Below are 22514 nucleotides of genomic sequence, written 5' to 3' on the forward strand. Positions count from 1 at the left end.
CCCCTAGCAACATATGTTTTAATGAAATGTGTCAAAAGGAGTCATAGGTTATCCTATGAACCCTTTTGACCCATAAAAATGATTATAATATGTCCCTAGGGATCATAGGACCCCTAGAGACACATTTTGTCATGAGATGTGTTGAAGGGGGTCATAGGTTATCCTATAACCCCTTTCAACCCATATACATGATTATAATATGTTTCTAGGTTTTTGAGATCCCTAGAGACATATGTTGTCATGAAATGTGTTGAAAAGTGTCATAGGTTATCCTATGACCCCTTTTTACCTATATAAACAATTATAATATGTCACTAGGGGTCCTTGAACTCCTAGAGACATATGTTGTAATGAAATGTGTCGAAAAGGGTCATTGGTTTTCTTATGACCTGTTTCAATCTATATAAATGATTATAATATATTCTTAAGAGTCCTACTATTCTTTGGGACATTTTTTGTAATGAAACATGTCTAAAAGGGTCATAAGGTTATCCTATGACTCCTTTCAACCCATATAAATGATTATAGTATGTCCGTTGGGGTCCTATGACCCCTAAAGACATGTTGTAATGAAACATGGGTCATAGGTTATCTTATGACCCCTTTTGACCCATATAAACAATTATAATATGTCTTTTGGGGTTATAAGACCCCTAGAGACATATTTCGCAATGAAATGTGTCAAAAGGGGTCGCAGGTCATCCTATAGCCCTTTTCAACCCATATAAATGATTATATTATGTCCTTAGGGGTCCTAAGAAACCTAGAGACATATGTTGTAATGAAATGTGTCAAAAGGGGTTATAGGTTATCATATGACCCTTTTCAACCCACATAAATGATTATAATATGTCTGTAGGGTTCTTGGGAACCCTAGAGACATATTTTATAATCAAATGTGTCGAAAAGGGTCACAAGTTATGCAATGATTCCTTTTGACCCATATAAGTGATTATAATATGTCTCCACAGGTCCTGGGAACCCTAGAGATGTATGTTTTAATGAAATGTGTGGAAAAGGCTCATAGGTTATCTTATTACCCTTGTCGACCCATAAAAATGATTATAACATGTTCCTAGGGGTCTTAGGACCACTAGAGACATATGTTATAATGAAATGTGTGGAAATGGGTCATAGATTATCCTATGACCACTTTTGACCCATGTAAACTATTCTAATATGTCCCTAGAGGTCCTAGGACCCCTAGAGACATATATTGTCATGAAATTTTTCAAATGGGGTCATAGGTTATCTTATGACCCCTTTCAACCCATATTAATGATTATAATATGTCTATAGGGGTCCTAGGATCCCTATATACATATGTTGTCATGAATTTTTTTGAAAGGGAGCATAGATTGTACTCTGATCCCTTTCAAACCATAAATATAATTATAATATGTCCCTAGCATACCTACGACCCCTAGAGACATATGTTTTAATAAAATATCTCAAAAGGAGTCATAGGTTATCATATGACCCCTTTTGACCCATATAAATGATTATAATATGTCTCTAGAGACATGTTGTAATGAAATGTGTTGATAGGGGTCATGCATTTTCTTATGACCCCTTTTGACCCATATAAATGTTTATAATATTTTTTTATGAGTCCTAGGACCCCTAGGTACATATGTTATAATGAAACATGTAAAAAGGGGTCATAAGGTTAGCCTATAACTCCTTTTGACCCACATAAATGATTATAATATGTCCTTAGGGGACTTAGGACACTTGAAGACATATGTTATAATGAAATATGTTGAAAGAGGTCATAAGTTCTCTTATGACCCCTTTCAACCTATATAAACAATTATAATATGTCCCTAGGGGTCCTAGGACCCCTAGAGACATATGTTGTATTGAATTGTGTCAAAAGGGGTCATAACCATATAAATGATTATAATATGTCCTTAGGGGTCCTCGAACCCTTAGTGACATATGTTGTAATAGAATGTGTTAAAATGGGTCATAGGTTATCCTATGACCCCTTTCAACCCATATAAATGATTATAGTATGTCCCTAGGGGTCTTCGGACCCCTAGAGTTATATGTTGTAATAGAATGTGTCTAAAGGGGTCATAGGTTATCCTATGATCCATTTTGACCGATATAAATGAATATAGTATGTCCCTAAGGGTCCTATGACCCCTAAAGACATATGTTGTAATGAAATATGTCGAAAGGGGTCATAGGTTATACAATGACCCCTTTCGACCCATATAAATGATTAATATATGTTTGTATGGGTCATAGGACCCCTAAATTCATATGTTGTAATGAAATGTGTTGAAGACTCACATAAATGATTATAATATGTCCCTAGGTGTCCTATGACACCTAGTAAAATATGTTGTAATGAAATATATCAAAAGGGGTCATATGTTATCCTATGACCCCTTTCAACCCATATAAACAATTATAGTATATCTTGAACCTTAGAGACATATGTTGTAATGAAACATGTCAAAAGGGGTCATGGGTTATCCTATGATCACTTTCAACCCATACCAACAATTACAATATGCCCCTAGGGGTCCTAGGAACATATGTTGTAATGAAATGTGTTGAAAGATCATAGGTTATCCTACTACCCCTTTTGACCCATATAGATTATTATAATATGTCCCTAGGGGTCATTGACCCCTAGAGACATATATTATAATGAAATGTGTCGATCCTATGACCCCTTTCGAACCAAATAAATTATTATAATATGGTTGTAGTGGTCCTAGGATTTGTAGAGTCATATGTTGTCAAGAGATGTGTTGAAAAGGGTCATAAGTTATTCTATGATCCCTTTTGACCCATATAAATGATTATAATATCTTCCTAGTGTCCTTCGACCCCTAGAGAGACATATTGTCGTGAAATTTGTTGAAAGGGTTCATAGGTTATCTGATGACCCCTTTTGACCCATACAAATTATTATAATATGTCCCTACGGGTCTTAAGACCCTAGAGACATATGTTGCAATGAAGTATTTCTAAAGGGGTCATAGTTAAAACCTATGACCCCTTCAAGCCATATAAATGATCATAGTATGTCCCCACGGGTCTTGGAACCCCTAAAAACATATGTTGTAATGAAATGTCTCGAAATAGGTCATTGATTATCCCATGACCACTTTTAACCCATATAAATGATTATAATATGTTCTTATAAGTCCTACGACCCCTAGGGACATATGTTGACATGAAAGATGTCAAAAGGGATCCTAAGGTTATCTTATGACTCCTTTCGACCCATATAAATGATTATAATATCCCTACGGGTCCTAAGATCCTTAGAGACATATGTTAAAATGAAATATTTTGACCTATATAAATAATTATATGTCCCTAGGGGTCCTCATATATTTTTATGAAATATGTCGAAAGAGATCATAGGTCATCCTATGGCCCTTTTTGATCCATATAAATGATTATAATATGTCTCCAAAGGTCGTAGGATGCCTAGACACAAATGTTGTAATGAAATGTGACCAAAGGGGTCATAGGTTATCCTATGATGCCTTTTAACCCATATAAACATTTATAATATGTTCCTAGGGGTTTTGGGACCCCTAGAGACATATTTTGCAAAAAAATGTGTTGAATGTGGTCATAAGTTATCCTATGACCCCTTTTGACCCATATAAATGACTATAATATATCCCTATTGATCCCAGGACCCTTAGAGACATATGTTGTAATCAAATGTGTCAAAAGGGGTCATAGGTTATCCTATGATCGCTTTCAATCGATATAAATGATTAATATATATTCATAGGGGTCCTAAGACCCCTAAAAACATATGTTGTAATGAAATGTGTCGAAATGAGTTATAGGTTATCCTATGACCCCTTTTGAAGCACATAGACTATTATAATATGTTCCTAGGCATTCTAGGAACCCTAGCGACATATGTTGTAATGAAATATATCAAAAGGGGTGATATGTTATCCTATGACTCCTTTAGACCCATACAAATGATTATAGTATATCTTTAACCCTACAGACATATCTTGTAATGAAACATGTCAAAAGGGGTCATAGGTTATTCTATGACTACTTTCAACCCATATAAACTATTATAATATGTCCCTAGGGTTCTTGGGAACCCTAGAAACATATGTTGTAATGAAAGGTGTTGAAAGGGGTCATAGGTTATCTTATTGTACCTTTTGACCCATATAGATGAGTTTAATATGTCCCTACGAGTCATTGACCCCTAAAGAAATGTTATAATAAAATGTGTTGAAAAGGATGATAAGTTATCCTATGACCCCTTTCGACATATATAAATAATTATAATATGTCCCTAGGGGTCCTATTATCCCTAGAGACATATGTTGTCAAGAGATGTGTCAAAAGGGGTCATAGGTTATCCTATGACCCCTTTCAACCCATATAAATGATTATAATATAATCCTAGTTTCATTGGACTCCTAGAGACATATGTTGTCATGAAATGTGTTGAAAGGGGTTATAGGTTATCCTGTGACCCTTTGACCCACATAAACAATTATAATATGTCCTTAGGAGTCTAGGGACCTTTAGAGACATATGTTGTAATGAAATATTTTTAAAGGTGTCATAGGTTTTCCTATGATTCTTTTCGACCCATATAAATGATTATAATATGTCCCTAGGGGTTCTAAAATCCCTAGAACCATATGTTGTAATTAAATGTCTTGAAATGGGTCATAGGTTATCCCATCACTGATTTTGACCCATATAAATGATTATAGTATATTCTTATAAGTCCTACTACCCCTAGGAACATATGTTGTCATGAAATGTGTTGAAAGGGGTCATAATGTTATCCTATGACTCCTTTCGACCCATATAAACAATTCCAATGTCCCTATGGGTCCGAAGACCCCTAAAGACATATGTTGAAATCAAATCTCCTATGGCCCCTTTCAACCCATATAAATAATTATAATATGTCCTTAGGGGTCCTCATATGTTGTAATGAAATGTGTCGAAAGGGGTCATAGGTCATCCTATGGCCCCTTTTGACCCATATAAATGATTATAATATGTCCCAAGGGGTCCTAAGACACCTAGAGACATATGTTGTAATGAAATGTGTCAAAGAGAGTCATAGGTTATCCTATGACCCCTTTCAACCCATATAAATGTTTATAATATGTACCTAGGGGTGTTGGGAACCCTAGAGACATATGTTGTAATGAAATGTGTCGAAAGGGGTCATAGGACTCCTTTAAACTCATATAAATGACTATAATATGTCCCTAGGTGTCTTGGGACCCTTAGAGACATATGTTGTAATGTAAATCCATATAAACAATTCTAATATCTCCCTAGGGCTCCTAGGACCCCTAGAGACATATCTTGTCATGAAATGTGTTGAAAGGGATCATAGGTTATCCTACGACCCTTTTTGACCCATGTAAATGATTATAATATTTTTCTAGGGGTCCTAGGACCCATAGAGACATATGTTGTAATTAAATATGTCAAAAGGGCCCTTTTAACCCATATAAATGATTATAATATGTTCCTAGGGTTCCTAGGACCCCTAGCAACATATGTTGTAATGAAATATGTCGAAAGGAGATATAGGTTATCTTATGACCCCTTTTGACCCATATAAATAATTATAATATGCCTTTATAGGTCCTAGGACTAGTAGAGACATATTTTATAATGAAATAAGTTGAAGGGGGTCACAAGTTATCCTATAATCCTTATCGACACATATAACAATTATAATATGTCCCTTGGGGTTTTGGGACCCCTAGACACACTTGTCATGAAATTTTTCAAAAGGGGTCATAGGTTATACTGTGACCCCTTTCAAACCATAGAAATGATTATAATATGTCCCTAGGGGTGCTATGATTGTTAGAGACATATGTTGTAATGAAATATGTCGAAAGGGATCATAAGTTATCCTATGATCCCTTTCAACTCATATAAATGTTTATAATATTTTTCTAGGGGTCCTAGGACACCTAGAGACATATGTTATAATGAAGTGTGTCAAAAGGGGTCATAGGTTATCCTATGGGGCATTTCAACCTAGATAAATAATTAAAATATGTCCCCAGGGGTCCTAGGAACTATAGAGACATATGTTGTATTGAAACATGTTGAAAGGGGTCATAGGTTATGATATGACCTCTTTCAACATATATAAATGGTTATAATATATCCCTAGGGCTCCTAGGACTCCTAGAGACATATATTTTAATGAAATGTGTCAAAAAGAGTCATAGGTTACACTATGACCCCTTTCTACCCATATAAATTATTATAATCTATCTATAAGGATCCTAGGACCTTGAAAGACATATGTTGTCATGAATTATGTCAAAATGGGTCATAGGGTACTCTATGACCCCTTTTTGCTCATTCAAAAACATGATATATTTTTCTAGTGGTCTGAGGACCCTTAGGATCATATGTTATCATTTAGTGGGTCAAAATAGGTCATAGGTTACCTTATGACCCCTTTCAACTCATTTAAATAGATGATTTATGTCCCTAGGTATCCTAGGACCCATAAGAACATATATTGTCACATAATGTATTGAAAGGTGTCTGGGGTATCCTATGACCTCTTTCGACCCATATAAATGATTATAATATGTCTTTAGGGCTTCTAGGACCCCTAGCAAAATATGTTGTAATGAAATATGTTGAAAGGGGTCATAGGTTATCCTTTGACCCCTTTCAACCCATATAAACGATTATAATATGTCCCTAGGGGTCCTAGGAACCCTAGAGACATATGTTGTAATAAAACATGTGGAAAGGGGTCATAGGGAAAGGGGTCATAGGTTATATTATGACCCCCTTCAAACCATAGAAATGATTATAATATGTCCTTAGGGGTCCTATGACCCCTAAAGACAAATATTGTAATGAAATACATCGAAAGGGGTCAGAGGACCTCTAGAGACATATACTATAATGAAATGTGTTGAAAGGGTTCATAGGTTATTCTATGATCCCTTTCGATCCATATAAATGATTATAATATGTCCCTAGGGGTCCGAGGACCCATAGAGACATATGTTGTCATTTAATGGGTCAAAATGGGTCATAGGTTACCTTATGACCCCTTTCAACCTATTTAAATATATGATATATGTACCTAAGGGTCTTAGGACCCCTAACAACATACATTGTCATATAATGTACTGGAAAGAGTCATTGGGTACTCTATGATCCCTCTTAACTCATTTGAACACATGATATATTTTCTTAGGGGTTCTAGGACGCCTATCAACATATGTTTTCATTTAATGGGCCAAAAGGGGTCATACAGAACCCTATGACTCCTTTTGGCCCATTCAAACACATGATGTATGTTTCTAGGGGACTTAGGATGCCTAAGGACATACATGATGTGTTATAATGGGTAAAAAGGGGTCATAGGGCATGCCATGACACATTATGATCTATTACATAACAGAATACATTCATAGGGTTTTTAGGACCTCTAGGGACATACATGTTTTCTTTTAATAGGTCGAATTGGGTTAAGTGATATCCTATGACCCCTTTTGACCCTTTACATGACAAAATATGTTCTTGTGGGTCCTAAGACCTCTAGGGACAAGCATGTTGTGTTGAAATGGGTTGGAAGGGGTCATAGGTCATTTTAATCAAATACATGACAACTTATGTTTCTAGGGATCCGAGGGCCCCAAACACATATATGTTGTCTTCCAATGGATAGAAAGGGAAAATAGGGTATCCTATGACCCCTAGGGACATATCTCTTATATTCTAATGGGTAGAAAGGGGTCATAAAGTATTCTATGACCCCTTTTGACACATTACACAAGAATATGTGTTGCTAGGGGTCCTAAGACCCTTATCAACATGTGTGTTGTGCTCCAATGGATCAAATTTTGACCCATTGCATGATAACATATAATTCTAGGTGTCCTAATAGTCTAGAGCCATACATGTTGTGTTCCAATGGGTCAAAACGGGTCATCAAATACCCTATGACCCTTTTCAACCCATTACATGACAACATATATTCCTAGGGGTCCTATGACCCTTAGAAATGTATGTTGTCATGTAATGGCTTGAAAGGGTTGTAGGATACTCTATGAACCCTTTCGACTCATTGGAAGACAACGTATATGTCTATAAGGGTCCTAGGACCCCTAGGAACATATGTTATCATGTATTAGGTCAAAAGGAGTCATAGGATACTCCATAACCCCTTTCTACCCATTGAAACACAAGATATATGTCCCTAGGCATCCTTTGACCCTTACGAAGATATGTTGTGTTATAATGGGTCAAAATGGGTCATAGGTTATCCCATAACCTATTTGGACCTATTGGAACACATGTATGTCCCTAGGGGGACCCCAATTATGCTATAGTTCTATATTATACTAAGACTTGATATAACTTAAAAATTGGTCCCCCCTTTGAGTTTGGTAATTAAAAATCAATATTTATCTTAAAAATTAGTCCCCAATCCCTTTACATTTGAATTTGGCACCATAATTTGGGAACATAGATTGGGTACCCATTCTCAAATTGGATACACGCTCCCAAATTGGATACCTATTCTCAAATCAGATACTTGATCAGGATAGGTATTACATTTCTGGTTTGGTACCATGATGGGTGGGAAAAATATTAAAGTGCATTTTGAAATGCTTTTAGGTCTTTTAAAACTACATGTTTTTCACATTTCCACTTTTTGGAAGACCATAATCCTACACATACCCTTAATCTCATGCATTTATTTTCATAGTTATTAATAAATATTAATTTATCCTTTTTCTTACCTCCACGTTAAAAGAAAAGCCTATTTTTAATTCATAGTATATCTTTTTAAGAGGGAGTTGTATCACCAAAATTCAAAGGAAAGTTTCTAACATAATGAAACCTTCTCCAACTATTAGTGTTATTTTTTCTTCTTTTTGGGCATCTTGATTCATTTTTACATTACTTTTTGAAGGGGAAATACATTCACTATTAATATGAGATAAAGCTTCTAGTTAAAGTATGAAGTTAAAAAATTTAATTGTCATGCATCTATATATGCATAAAATATAGTCTCACAAAACTATAAGTATCCGTCTATGCAATTAATGAGTTACATATAACAACTTGGTATTTGCATCAATAGATTAAGTATTTATATATTGCATAGCATCTATCATGTCAACATAGTCATCTAATTTCATGTATTGATGTCACTACCAATATATGCAAACAATGCTATCATACACTTTCATGCCATCTTGGGAAAAGAATAAAACCTTGTGGGCATGCTACTGAAAGGTATTGGAGATGTAAGCCATATCAAAAAAAAATCTTACACTAAGTAACATAAGTCTAGGCCTAAGTGTTGGTGTTTCATATTAGAGATAAATATGCATTGGTGATGCTATTGACAGACCCAAATATTGAAATGAAGATATGTTGTATTGCACTAACCAAACTAATGAGAAAAATAATGACAATGTGTTAATAGTGATAATTGATAGATCCCATGGATAAGTGGTCTCTATATAATTTCTCATGCACTAATACTTTGTAAATGTCCCCTCTGCTAGAGCTTGGGATCAATGCTAGCTATGCATCCTTTAAATAACTTAGATTCCTAAATAAATATAATACCTAGAGAATTATGTACACTCATAGGTTCCCTAGATGTCTTTTTCCTATTATTTAATCTCATAAAATTCATGATACAATTATCATTGTTGAGGGTTGAAAAGGTGGGAATCAATTATCATAACAACCTATAATTGTACTATGCTCTCTTCTATCAGCTTAATTTTCTCTTGATATTCCTTTCTTCTTGTCTTAATAGATTTCTATAGGCCATTCTTTTTGGACTTCTTGTATTTCAAACCATGAATTGTTCTCATTTTTATTTCTAACCCTTGGATTAATGGAACCTTCTTTAGGAGATGCACCTATAAAAAAAAAAGTATCCTCGAGTATATCCTATTTTTTAATAGATCTATATCACATTTATCACCAATAGGTTGATTAGTTTCCTATTGAGATACCATGTCCTCTCCTTAAATTTGATATTATTATCAACTACACCTCCCAAGATCAACCCCACAACTCCCAAGAATCACCTACATGGAAACACCTATCACAGAAAGAGAGAAGGAAAAGCTATGGAAGTTAGAATTGTCAAAACCATAGATGAGACATTCTTGATGAGAAAAAAGAGAAATTTCTATTATAAAAAGTGAATTAATAAATTGCAAAGAGAGATTGTCCTTATAAAGGAGATCAAAACCCTAAAAAGTAAAAGCTAGGTTGCATGATAATAAATAATAAAAGAATTAATTATTATATGCCTAAAGTTTAGCTTAAGAAAACTAGAGATAATAAGTGACTTAATAATTAAAATTAATATGATTTAATTAATAATAAAATATCTTATTACTCTAACACCCCCACCCCCTTAAGATAAACTTAGGGTAATGCTAAAAGAAAATTCGGTCCTAGCAACAAGGCTTGATGAGGTACCCAAGCACAACCAAATCTCTATAAAGAGGAGAAATAGAGAAAATCATGTGGAAAAAACCCTACTCCAAAAATGGATGGAAATAATGTTCCAGAAGATAGGAATAAAAGATGATCATGAAGAACACCATTAAATCATGAAGATGCAAATGTTAGAGTAATAAAATATTTTCTTATTAATTAAATCATATTGATTTAATTATTAAGTCACTTATTATCTCTAGTTTTCTTAAGCTAAATTTTAGCTATATAATAATTTTTTTTTATTAATTATTATCATGCAACCTAGCTTTTACCTATTAGGTTTTTGATCTCCTTTATAAGGATGATCTCCCTTTGTAATTTATTAATACACTTTTTGATATTAGCAATCTCTCTTTTTTGCTCATCAAGAATGTCTCATCTATGGATTTGAGAATTCCAACCTCCATAGCTTTTGCTTCTCTTTTTCTGTGATAGGTGTTTGCATGTAGGTGATTCTTGGGAGCTATGGGGTTGATATTTCATCAACTTCAACATGGTATCAAAGCTCCAGATCTTCATGCAACTTTTCTATTTATGAGAAGTTTGGCTTGGTTTTCATATTTGTGTTTTTCTTTCAAAGAGTTTCATTTTTTAAGAGATATTTTGTATTGAATTTGTTGGGGGGGGGGGGGGGGGGGGGGGGGGGGGGGGGGGGGAGGTTACCATTTTTTGGTACACTTTGAGCTCAAACGAACATCACCATTGAGCTTAGAGCACCCAAATACCCCTATTTTCATATAAAATTTGTTCAATTTGAACATAGTCAGAATTTGAGGCTACATAATATTGCTCCCAAATTGGGCACATTTCTTGAGGTGGTGACTCTTTGATTTCTTAGCACATTTCCTGAGGTAGTGATTTTTTTACATAAATTGAGTTTTTTGGTCACACAAATTGAGACAAATTTGGTATGGAATTGACACGCTTCTTGAGGCAATTTCTGATATTATTGAGTACATTTTTGAGACATTTGGCATGGATCTCGAGGCACTAGAAAGATATTCTAAGCCCGTCATGATGGTGCAATTTATTTGGATTCTTGATGTTGTTTGTTGGTATTTATGACTATTAAAGTCATAACTTCTATTTTGCACTCCAAGAGACATATTTTCAAACATTCTTTTATCCAGATTCTGCTCCAAGGACATCACATTCAGTTTTTTTCTTTTCTGCATTCTGATGCATATCTTGGTTGTTTCAGGTCCAAGGATCAATTTTGTTGTTTTAAAATATTTTTAATGGGTTATACTTTCTATTGTAGTAGCCTTATGTCTCTTTTGATCTTTGTTGACATCATTTTGTAGTATTTTTGCAAATGCACTAAGATAAAGTGTCACTCTATTGCATTTTGGGATGTTGTACATTTTTGTGTTTTGTTGTACATGCACTACATTATAAAGTTCCTTGGGGGATTTATATTTTTCATATTCATTATCTTCCTTTGTCAACTATGTGTTCCATCCATAATATTAACCTCATGATATGTCGATGGCATGTGCCAGTATAGGTGTTTGCGCTTCTTTTGCACTCTTGATGTTCTTGGTTCCTCTTTTTCTAGGAGATATTGCATTCAATTTTAGTATTCATGTCTTACCTCTCAACATTATAGGGGGGTTATGTTGGTTCTATTGCTTTCTTGGTTTGATGGAGTGAGCTATGTATTTAGTATGTGATCCTATATACTAGGTGATTGCAACGGCTGGATACCTATGCATTTCGATGAGATGGATCATTTACCATATAGACATTCTGTATTCCCTATTTTTGGAGGCCATGAACATACATTTCATCTTTTATTGATCAGCTCTTCAGACTTAGTCTTCTCTACTTGGTCATGTTCTATGTAGTGGAGGTTCTTCAGATCAATAGTTTTGGCAGTGTTTGTAGCTTCACACTTCAGTGGTGTTCTTCATGATCATCTTTTGTTCCTATCTTCTAGAATATTCTTTCCATATCTTTCTAGATTAGGGTTTTTCCCATGCAGTTTTCTCTAATTTTTCTCTTTACAGAGATTTGGTTGTGTTTGGATACCTCATCAGGGCTTGTTGTCGAGACCCAATTTGCTTTTAGCATTAGTTTCTAGGTTTTTAGCTACTCCCTAAGTTTATCTTAAGGGGAGGATGTTCGAGTAATAAGATATTTTCTTATTAAGTAGATCATATTGATTTAATTATTAAGTTACTAATTATCTCTAGTTTTCTTGATCTAAACTTTAGGCATATAATAATTAATTCTTTTATTAGTTATTATCATGCAACCTAGCTTTTACCTATTAGGGTTTTGATCTCCTTTATAAGGATGATCTCTCTTTGTAATTTATTAATTCACTTTTTGATATTAGCAATCTCTTTCTTGCTCATCAAGAATGTCTCATCTATGGATATGATAATTCCAACCTCCATAGCTTTTGCTTCTCTTTTTTTGTGATGGGTGTTTGCATGTAGGTGATTCTTGGGAGTTGTGGGATTGATCTTTCATCAACTTCAACATTGTCAACTACACCAAACTCCATCTATTATACCTCTCCAATTCACTAATTGTATGCAAATCTTCCAAGTTCATTATTTGTTGATCAAAATATTATATGGTGTCAAACCAATTGAAGATTCCCTTAGATTTCCTATCCTAGAGTGTTGTCTTTAACCCTCTATTCCTATTTTGGCATTTTACTAGAATATATTATTCATTATCCTTTTCTTCTTCTATCACTTGTATCTTTCCTATATACTTCATCAACTACATATGAGGGTTTACATTGGATGTAGCCTTTATTGAAGGTGTCCCAAAAGAACTAGCTTTCAAAAAGTAAGAGCTACATAATAAAGTTATTTCACTCATAAGGTGGAGCTGACATAATTTTTTGATTTGTTTGGTAATGGTTTCTTTAGATTAAGTTCAACATAGATATGAGAACACAAAATCACATTGTAATCTAATTTTTTAAAATGTTGTATCCACTACATTCCTAATAGAAACACGATCATATAAAATACTATCCTTTATTTTAGAAATCTATTGAGATTTATGCTGGAGCATCTAGTGGTGTAAGGGCAATCCTGTGTCACCCAAAAAATATTCTTATAGATAGTTTATATTTTTATTTCTGGATACCCATTTGGGTCAAATAAAGTTTTGAACACTCACAGTTCCACTATTAGTTTTTTGTGTTAGAGTTTTTGAGCACCTTGGGATATGCGTCAAAGCAAAAAATGGGTTATTTTGTAATTGAGCCAAAATTATGATGAGTTAGAGGGTGTAAGTTGGAGGGATGATTATAATTGTAATTTAAAGTACTCCAGAAAAAGAATCAGGTTAAGGGGCTTTACGGTTTGAAAGTTATTGTAGTTTTAAATTTCCTAGAGACCTCCTAAGAGCACTTCAAAGTCAGATTTGAGCACTAAATGACCTCTTATAGGCCCAAAAATGGGGGACAAGTAAAACTATCCATAGGGCTATAGAGCACTTCGAGAGCTTTCTGAAAATGTAAACAGTTTGTCAATTAGAGTCTCGATTCAAAAGTTATGCCTATCAAAAGTTGGGCTACCATTTTTGGATTCTTCTAATTTTACACCGACTTCTAATGTGACTTCTGGAACCTTCTATTTTGGTGGTGGATACCAATTGGCATATTCTAGAATGTATTCCTAACCCTAAATCATTTGGGGTCTATTTAAGAACATTTCTAGCATTGTAAAGGTAGTTCTTAGTGGAGTTAGAGAGAAGGTAGTGTGAGGTGGATTTTTTTTTCTCTAGAATCATACTATTGTAAGTCCATAGGGCATGTATTTGGGTCTATTTTCTTTGTACTAAATATAGTAGCAGATTTTTAGTGATAATAATATTTCCCTTTTCCTATGTGTTCATTCTAGTCTTGGGTTGTGTCCCCATCGAAGATCCAAGGGAGTTATACCCATATTGAGACCATACATAGGATATCTTCAATTTGATTAAATCTAAAGTGCAATGTCTTGATGAATGGACCCACATGATTTTGAAAATAAGGACCACCTTCAAAGGTCTTATTATGAGCTACCATCCAAGAGAAAACGCTATGGAGAGTTCATTTTAGTAATAGTATTACCTCTAAATCCCCTTTAGTATTATAGGTCCTAATATATCCATGACTCTAGGAAGTGAAAATAATCACAAATTTCAGATTAAAGCATGCACCCTTAGTTAAGTTACACCCCTTTCAACTAATTATAGTTAAAATGCTAGAATTAATCTATCTTGTGTTCTTTCAATGCAACCATTGACTTTTTGGAGGGTCTTAAAACTTATACCCTTCATGGATCCCTCCACGTATAAAGCCTTGCTAAATATATTTCATCTAGTGTCATGTCATGTAGAATACTAATTAAAACCTAAGACCACATCTCAAAAAGAGTGGCTCTCTTAAGAGAGAAATCCTCTTCTATAGCTTATGAATTGATAAAATGCACCAGACACCTTGTAGAAAAAAAAAAACCTTTGATTTGCACTAGTCTCACACCGAAACCACCTATTACATATAGAGAAAACCTTAACAAATTTCCCCTTTTACAAACTATAACCTTGAAACTCCCTCCATAATAGCTCTAACTTCTAAACTAACAAATAAAGTGAAACAAAGAGAAGAAACAATGTGATTAACTCATTTAGATCTTCTCTTGTGCAAAATCTTTTAAATGCTTTCATTGTCTTACTCATTGAAAACCAATAAATATTTAAAAACCTTGACCTCAAGGCTCACTCTTTTTTTGGTTAGTAGTAAGTATGTACTTTATTAATATTCATCAAAACAGTTACAAAGCTTACATGGACAAAAAGACTAATAGAAATGGTGATAGAAACTAGTGCCCCACTATCCCAAATAACCCTAACCCATACTACACCTCACAAGCCAATTATGACTAAAGTATGAAAAAACCAAAGAATTAATTGAAACCACTATTAGCACCAAGAAAAAGCCAACCTAGAAACCCTTTACAAAATGCATTGAAGATAGAGTCGATATAATGAAAAGCCCCAAGTCACATGTACAAGATTTGAATTTTAGTCCAAAACATATATCTACAATTATTAAACCTAAAAATCTAAAGAAAACAAGTGCCTACACACCTTTCTATTTTAGTGCTCTTCACTAGAACCATGCCTTCACCATGCTCTTGCCCCTAGCACTCCACTCTCACTTCCCGATGTGAATGTTGTATGCCATCACCAAAGAAATACTCATTACAATTTTCTTATGTTGGATGAAAACATTAAAACTATTCCACCTAGCCAAAGCCTAACTTCTTTGCATTTTCCTATTAAACAGAATGGTCCAACACAAATTAAACACTAGTTCATATGATTCCTCTTCACATGGATTCTCAATGCTTTCTCTAACATCTAACTCAATGCTTATAATTTCCCACTCCAAAATAGGCTCAAGCCCAAACAAGAAAATCTCCTCCATAAATCACTTGCATCACCCGTGGAATTTTATTCACATCCTCTTCTAGTTATAAGTCCCACACTAATACTAGAGGGATGATATCCATATTATTTATGTAACATTATCTGACATTAACAAGAACATCCCCCAAAATTCCTACAAAATTCCAAATAATCCACATCCTTGAAATGAAAAGACCCTACAATCTCTTAGGAGAAATAGGACCAAAAGGACTTGCTTGATGCCTCATTTTCAAAAAAGTGGAATTTACCTCCATTACAATCACTTTGTGCAATCACCAACACAATTTAATTGTGTCTAATAATCTTTGCACACTACTACTTAAAGCAATGCAACGAAACTCCCATCCTGTCACACATATCTCCTTGCTAAGAAATAAATGCAAATCCAACTAGTAGTACTAATGTTAGTCACCCAAGGCGAGGGTATGAAAGTTCTAAATTCATACATCCCCAATGTCATTAGATGTTAAAGCTCATTTTGATAACAAATCCACCACCTCATTCCCTAATATTTTCCCATGGCTAATTTGATAGTCATTGAAGGTAGCCAATTCATATTTAATAACATCGATGTAATTTTGTTAAAAAGATTCAGACCTAAAATAATACCATAAATTTTGCAAATCCTTAGCTCATTGTCTACCCACTCTCTAGTAAAAAGAGGCTCACCTTATTAAGCATGACCTATTGATGACATCCATTCATAAGGCCCCTCTACTTTGAATCCATCTCTATTAACTTAAAGATTGTGTATCCCATTCATAGGCTCGTCTTTGAATTATTCAACTACCCACACATGTTTTTCACTCAACTAATTTTAATATAATTTGACTTTTGTATTTATCTTAGTCATGATGTAAAGAAATACCGTTTAAAGAATCTCCTAAAAATGTGTTACTAATATATTTAGTTTCTTTATTTCTCACTCAAGATTATTTGCTAAGATTAACATATCTAGTTAATTAAAACACACCAATATGCACTTTATTGTTTGTTTTTCACATAACATAAAGATTAGAAAAAATAAAATTTATTACTTACATCTCATTTAAAGTATTATTCTTTAAAAAATATTGTTGAATATCTCAATAGTTTTTATAGTGTTATATTTTTTTCAAATTAAAATTATATATTATTTAAATAAAAAATTGTTAATTGTACTTTTATTTTCTTAAATTTAAATCAGAACCATGTCTGGATAAATTAGAAGCGTAGACAAAATAGAAAGAATCCCTTAGATGACCTCAGTATGTTCAATTCAATGGCGATCCACAATGGAAAACGGTCTTTTATTTTTTGTAATATTACCGTTAGGAAAAGCATGCTTTTTTTTGGTGGGGCATTGTTTTTGGTTTTTTATTAATTTATATTACCGTTATAAAAAAACCCTCAATTTCATCTCATCTATTTATGCATAATTTTTGTGCGAACAGGGGCACATATTCATCTTTGCCTATAAACCTCTTCTTTCTCTTGGTCTGGTCTGGTAAGGTAACCATTATTCTGTTCAATCAATTTGTCGGAAAGCTTATTCACCTTTTCTGGTTTGCTCAAGGTGCATCTAAACTAGAAAATCGAAATGATTCATTTACTTCTTTTTCTGTGTTCACAACTTCATATGGCTTACTTGTTTTTTGAGTTTTTTCTGTGTCAGCGAGGACAGAAGATTCAGAATTGGTGATGAGAATTACCATGACTACCAATGTAATGTCTACGGCGCAGGTATTTGTCTTTCTTTTCTATTTGTTTATGTGATCCGTTTCATTTTCCTAGAATTTTTACTTATTTTAAATTTTAAGTTTTCTCTTTATTTTTTATCCTTTATTGTAATGAATTTTCCTTCTAAAATTTGACTGCAATGCTACTAATTTGTAATTTCCCAGTGTATCTCGCTAATTTCCCATTCAATTGTTCTCGCGCTCTGTATTATTAAGTTATTAGTTCTAGATCTCAATTTTGATGTTTCTATCTGTGCGGGAAGGAATCGTTGGATCTTTACCAGTTTTGCTTCTCTTCTATTGTTTTGATGTTTCTTTCTAAACTAAGAACGGATATCCAATCTTGGAAATAACACAATCTTTGAATAGAGATTACAAGTAATATGCTTTGAATCTTTCAATGAGAATATCTTATCTGTATAATTTTGTGAATATTTGACTCCAACTAAAAATAAGTTATCTGTCTTCTACAGCTCTCTGTTTTTGCATTCTGATTACGTATTATGATATCAAAATATTATTAAAAAAGGTTTTATGCAATTGAATCCAAAAACTAGACGAATTAATAAATCATCTGTTATTGCAAAACACGTCACATTGAAAAATCACGATAAATTTTAATATATTTTACCAAATAGAAAAGAATAGGTTGCCCATCTTCCAGTTTTGGACCTAAGAACATACCTGCCCTATCCATCGTAAATCCCTACTCATATCGCATCCTACCTTATTTTGTATCTTTTTCAGTACTCATAATTCTCCCTTATTATATCTACAAGAATTCAAGTTAGACAAAGATAATAAATACATGTAACCAATTTTCTTATTCATATAAGAAAAATTCCTCTGTTTAGGAAGATTATCAGAAGATTACCGTGACAATTAATTTTAGCGCTCAAATAGTCAGGAATGGTTAGCCATACTATTATCATAAATGAGATGTCTCACTTGATCATTCCCTGCCATAATTGCTCATACCCTGCCTTTAAGTGCCTTATTTTTATAAGGAAACTTATATTGTCTTATTTTTATAAGGAAACTTATATTGTTCAGGAATTATGTGGGTAAATGCATATGATGTAACCAAAATAGGGCTTGGAATTTCCCTCACATTGGTTGTGTAGTCTCGATGGTGCTCCAGTTATGCTTTTCGAAAATCCCATGATGGCTCTTTGATGGACCAGTGAGTACCTACGTCTTCAGTCGAGCTCTTATATTCTATCCGTGTATTTTTAGTTCCTGTCATAGGCAGGAATACTAATGCATTCATGCAAGTCCTTTTAGTTTTTCAATCTGACCAATGAAATTAAAATATTTTACCACTTCTATAGTCTATGAACTATTTTTCAAATGTACAAAATATTGTTTATTTCATATTTCATCGGCCATGGTCAATTTAGGGAAGGAGTAAATTAATTTTTCCAAAAGAAAAATAAGAGGAAAATAAAAGGCATATTAATAGTTATCAACAAATAATAAATATCCTGACATATATATCGACATATATACTGACATATATACTGGCTGCATATTTGGACCACTTAAATATTTTCATTTGTCTTCAGTCGGTGGGAATTAATTAAAAGTTCATTAATGCTGCAGTCGGTGGCATTCATGTGAGTATTAAAAGCGATAGGTATGTCGAGGACTCCAGACGCTATGAGCTCCAAAATCGACGGTGACATTCTCATTCGACCCTACACGTTTCAGAATCTCTATTAATGCTTAAAATGGGCGTCTTCTCCAGAAAATTCGGTAAAATACTGAAAATTTCTTGATTCAGCGGATTGCATACTGTCATCCAATTCTCTTTTCCCAATCATAAGGTTCTTCAATTCCTTTTTCATGTCAGGTTTCTTTAAAACAATAAGTAGTTCCATTGTGGTTTCATATCTACATAATCTCAGCTTTCTCCCAGGAATTCTGCAAAGGTAATGAGATTTGGAGCTGTACGGTGAATTCAACCACAAAATATGCAAATTAATCAATACATTTTTTTCGTTCTTGTATCATACAGACAATAAATGGGCCTATGAGTGCTTGCAGGGAACATCATGGGAATTCTTTAAAACAATAAGTAGTTCTTTTCATGTCAGGGTTTCTTTAAAACAATAAGTAGTTCCATTGTGGTTTCATATCTACATAATCTCAGCTTTCTCCCAGGAATTCTGCAAAGGTAATGAGATTTGGAGCTGTACGGTGAATTCAACCACAAAATATGCAAATTAATCAGTACATTTTTTTCGTTCTTGTATCATACAGACAATAAATGGGCCTGTGAGTGCTTGCAGGGAACATCATGGGAATTCTTTAAAACAATAAGTAGTTCTTTTCATGTCAGGGTTTCTTTAAAACAATAAGTAGTTCCATTGTGGTTTCATATCTACATAATCTCAGCTTTCTCCCAGGAATTCTGCAAAGGTAATGAGATTTGGAGCTGTACAGTGAATTCAACCACAAAATATGCAAATTAATCAGTACATTTTTTTCGTTCTTGTATCATACAGACAATAAATGGGCCTGTGAGTGCTTGCAGGGAACATCATGGGAATTGTCTTGGCTGTAACCTGGAAAAACAACTTTTATTTTTCCAAAACTGACATTATATATGGCTCAAGTTTATGTAGCCTTGAGTTCAGATGTATCGTTAAATTTGGGATCCATTCCGCACTGCTGCTGAGTCGTCGGACTCCTCCCCAAAGTCCGGTTGTGGATTGCGTCGGGGAAATTCCACCTGAGCTAGGCAGATAGATAGACTCCTTTCCCGCTGCTGAGAAAGAGCAGGGAACATTTGAACAGTCAAGAAGACATGTTATTTGTAACAGTGACAATGAATTTTGCTTGAAACATATGAAAAATAGATATCTACGTTAGTCTCTAGAAATTATTTAGTCTGGAAGTAGCAGAAGTTTTTTTGAAACTACATGCACGAAACATTCCAAAATCCTAATTTTTTTTTGCATGAAACTGTTTTCTTTTTATACTTTTAAGGCAAACACAAGAATATAATATTACTGTCTGAGCCATTTTATGCTGGACCACTTAATTTTAATTCAAACTGACAAGTCCTATATGTTTTAGACAGTTTCACCTCAAATTATCAGCGCTTAAATTCAATAGATAACAGGGTTATGTGGACAATGTAACTGGAAATTAGATGAACCAATTATTCAGCTCTTCTACGCCTGGTCAAATTCACACTCGTAATTATTTGCATTTTTATTTGTATATATTTCTTTGCTTTCTTTCCGACTATACATAACGATTAAGTTATTTTGTTCAATTACATTGGTGGAAAAGTTGTCAATACTGCGAAGCAAAATTTCCCGAGATGGAGAACTGCAATTCTGCACCCCGATTAAACACAATCAATGATAGAAAATGGCGCATATGGAAAAGGATGCTTTATAGATTAATTAGAAACATTAATGATTAATCGCTATGGGATATCCAATTACATTAGGAAAAGATGATTATTTATGTTTTAAGTAATTCTGCTTGTTTTGTAACCTGTTATTGTTAAAACACTTAATGCAGTGCATTTTTATGCTATTTAAAGAACAATAAGACGTAGTCCTATAACTGAGATTTACTTTTTGAAGAAGAAACGTTGAAGCATGTGCCAGAAAATCTAGTTGTCCATGTGCAGGGGGCAGTTTTTCTTGCTTTCTTCCCCATGCCTGCATCAAACCTGGGCATCACGTCCTGATTCACATTAATATACACTTTACAGTCGATCCAGAGATTGATTGATGGACGAGAGGGTCTCTGTAAGGCCCTTCAAATACTGGTGCTGTAGCTTCAAATGTTGATCTAACAATACTGTGAATGACTTTTATTTCCATTGCAATTTGTATCAAGTTATCGGACTCCCTTATATTTGTGATCGTAGGAATTAAGAATGCATTTGAAGGAGGTGAGGAACACATTGCAGGAGTCACCAAAGGTGTTATACATCCATCCTGAGAGAGCAAGTTTGAAACCAGGCCAATATTTGTTGTTTTAAATTCAAGCATACAACTGAAGCTTGTGTAGGGACTAAACACGATTCTAACATAACCGTGTAATACTTTCATTATTTTTTGCTAATAGGATGAAACAATTTTCATCTGAGGTTAATCGTCTACAAGAAAAATAGTTTATTTTCTGTCTCTTTAATTGAGAGAGAGAGACCGCTTTACGCGTGTCTGAAAATATTGTTGGAATGTTCGTTAACGAATATCCCCTGGCAAAAGCCTGGCATGTTTGCTGTATACAGTTTTACAACAAATTTTCTTTCGGCATGTCTGCTGGATGCCATTTTAAACTATTATTTTTTTAAAGACTTTTACAGCAAGATAATGAGGATTGTTTTTTCAGTAGATGTTTATTTTGAAAACAGACTTTATTTCTATAGCAGATTTCTTCTTTCCTAAATGCTGGTCAGTCATTACTATTTAGAGTAATGTCCTGATTTTATCAAATATAAAATTGTGAATATCTTTTTAGCTATATAATTTCCTAAAGCTATTTTTGTTAAATAATAGAGGATTTGTACTATACTTTTTGATTTGATATTTTGTTTGGTTTTATTAGTCTGCAAAGAGATTGAAACAGTTTAGTATGTTCCAATGCGAATTGCTCTTGAATCCAAGCACAACACAATTCAGCAGTTGACGCTATAGCTTAAATGGCTACCTCAAATTCTCTAAGCATCATTAAGTATACTTTGTCCTATTGCAATTAGGAATGCATATATAATTGGATTGCATGGGCCACCTACATTTATTATCTATTAACATTTGTCCATCAATTTACAAATTAGTAGTAATTTTCTCATGATCAATTTACAATTGACTATTACCT

At 33.9% G+C, this 22514-nt stretch overlaps 1 long non-coding RNA gene across 1 annotated transcript; it reads left to right on the forward strand.

Annotated features, from left to right (window-relative positions):
* Positions 1–17212: 17212 nt before the first annotated feature.
* On the forward strand, positions 17213–20553 carry LOC149557538 (uncharacterized). Its single transcript, XR_016364648.1, has 4 exons — positions 17213–17235; positions 17385–17506; positions 17606–17673; positions 19932–20553. It is a non-coding gene; the product is annotated as an uncharacterized LOC149557538 (long non-coding RNA).
* Positions 20554–22514: the final 1961 nt, after the last annotated feature.

The sequence above is a fragment of the Cupressus sempervirens genome, chromosome 5 (assembly GCF_028749045.1).
Source record: "Cupressus sempervirens isolate cs-2001-9-10 chromosome 5, ASM2874904v1, whole genome shotgun sequence".
Lineage (NCBI taxonomy): Eukaryota > Viridiplantae > Streptophyta > Pinopsida > Cupressales > Cupressaceae > Cupressus > Cupressus sempervirens.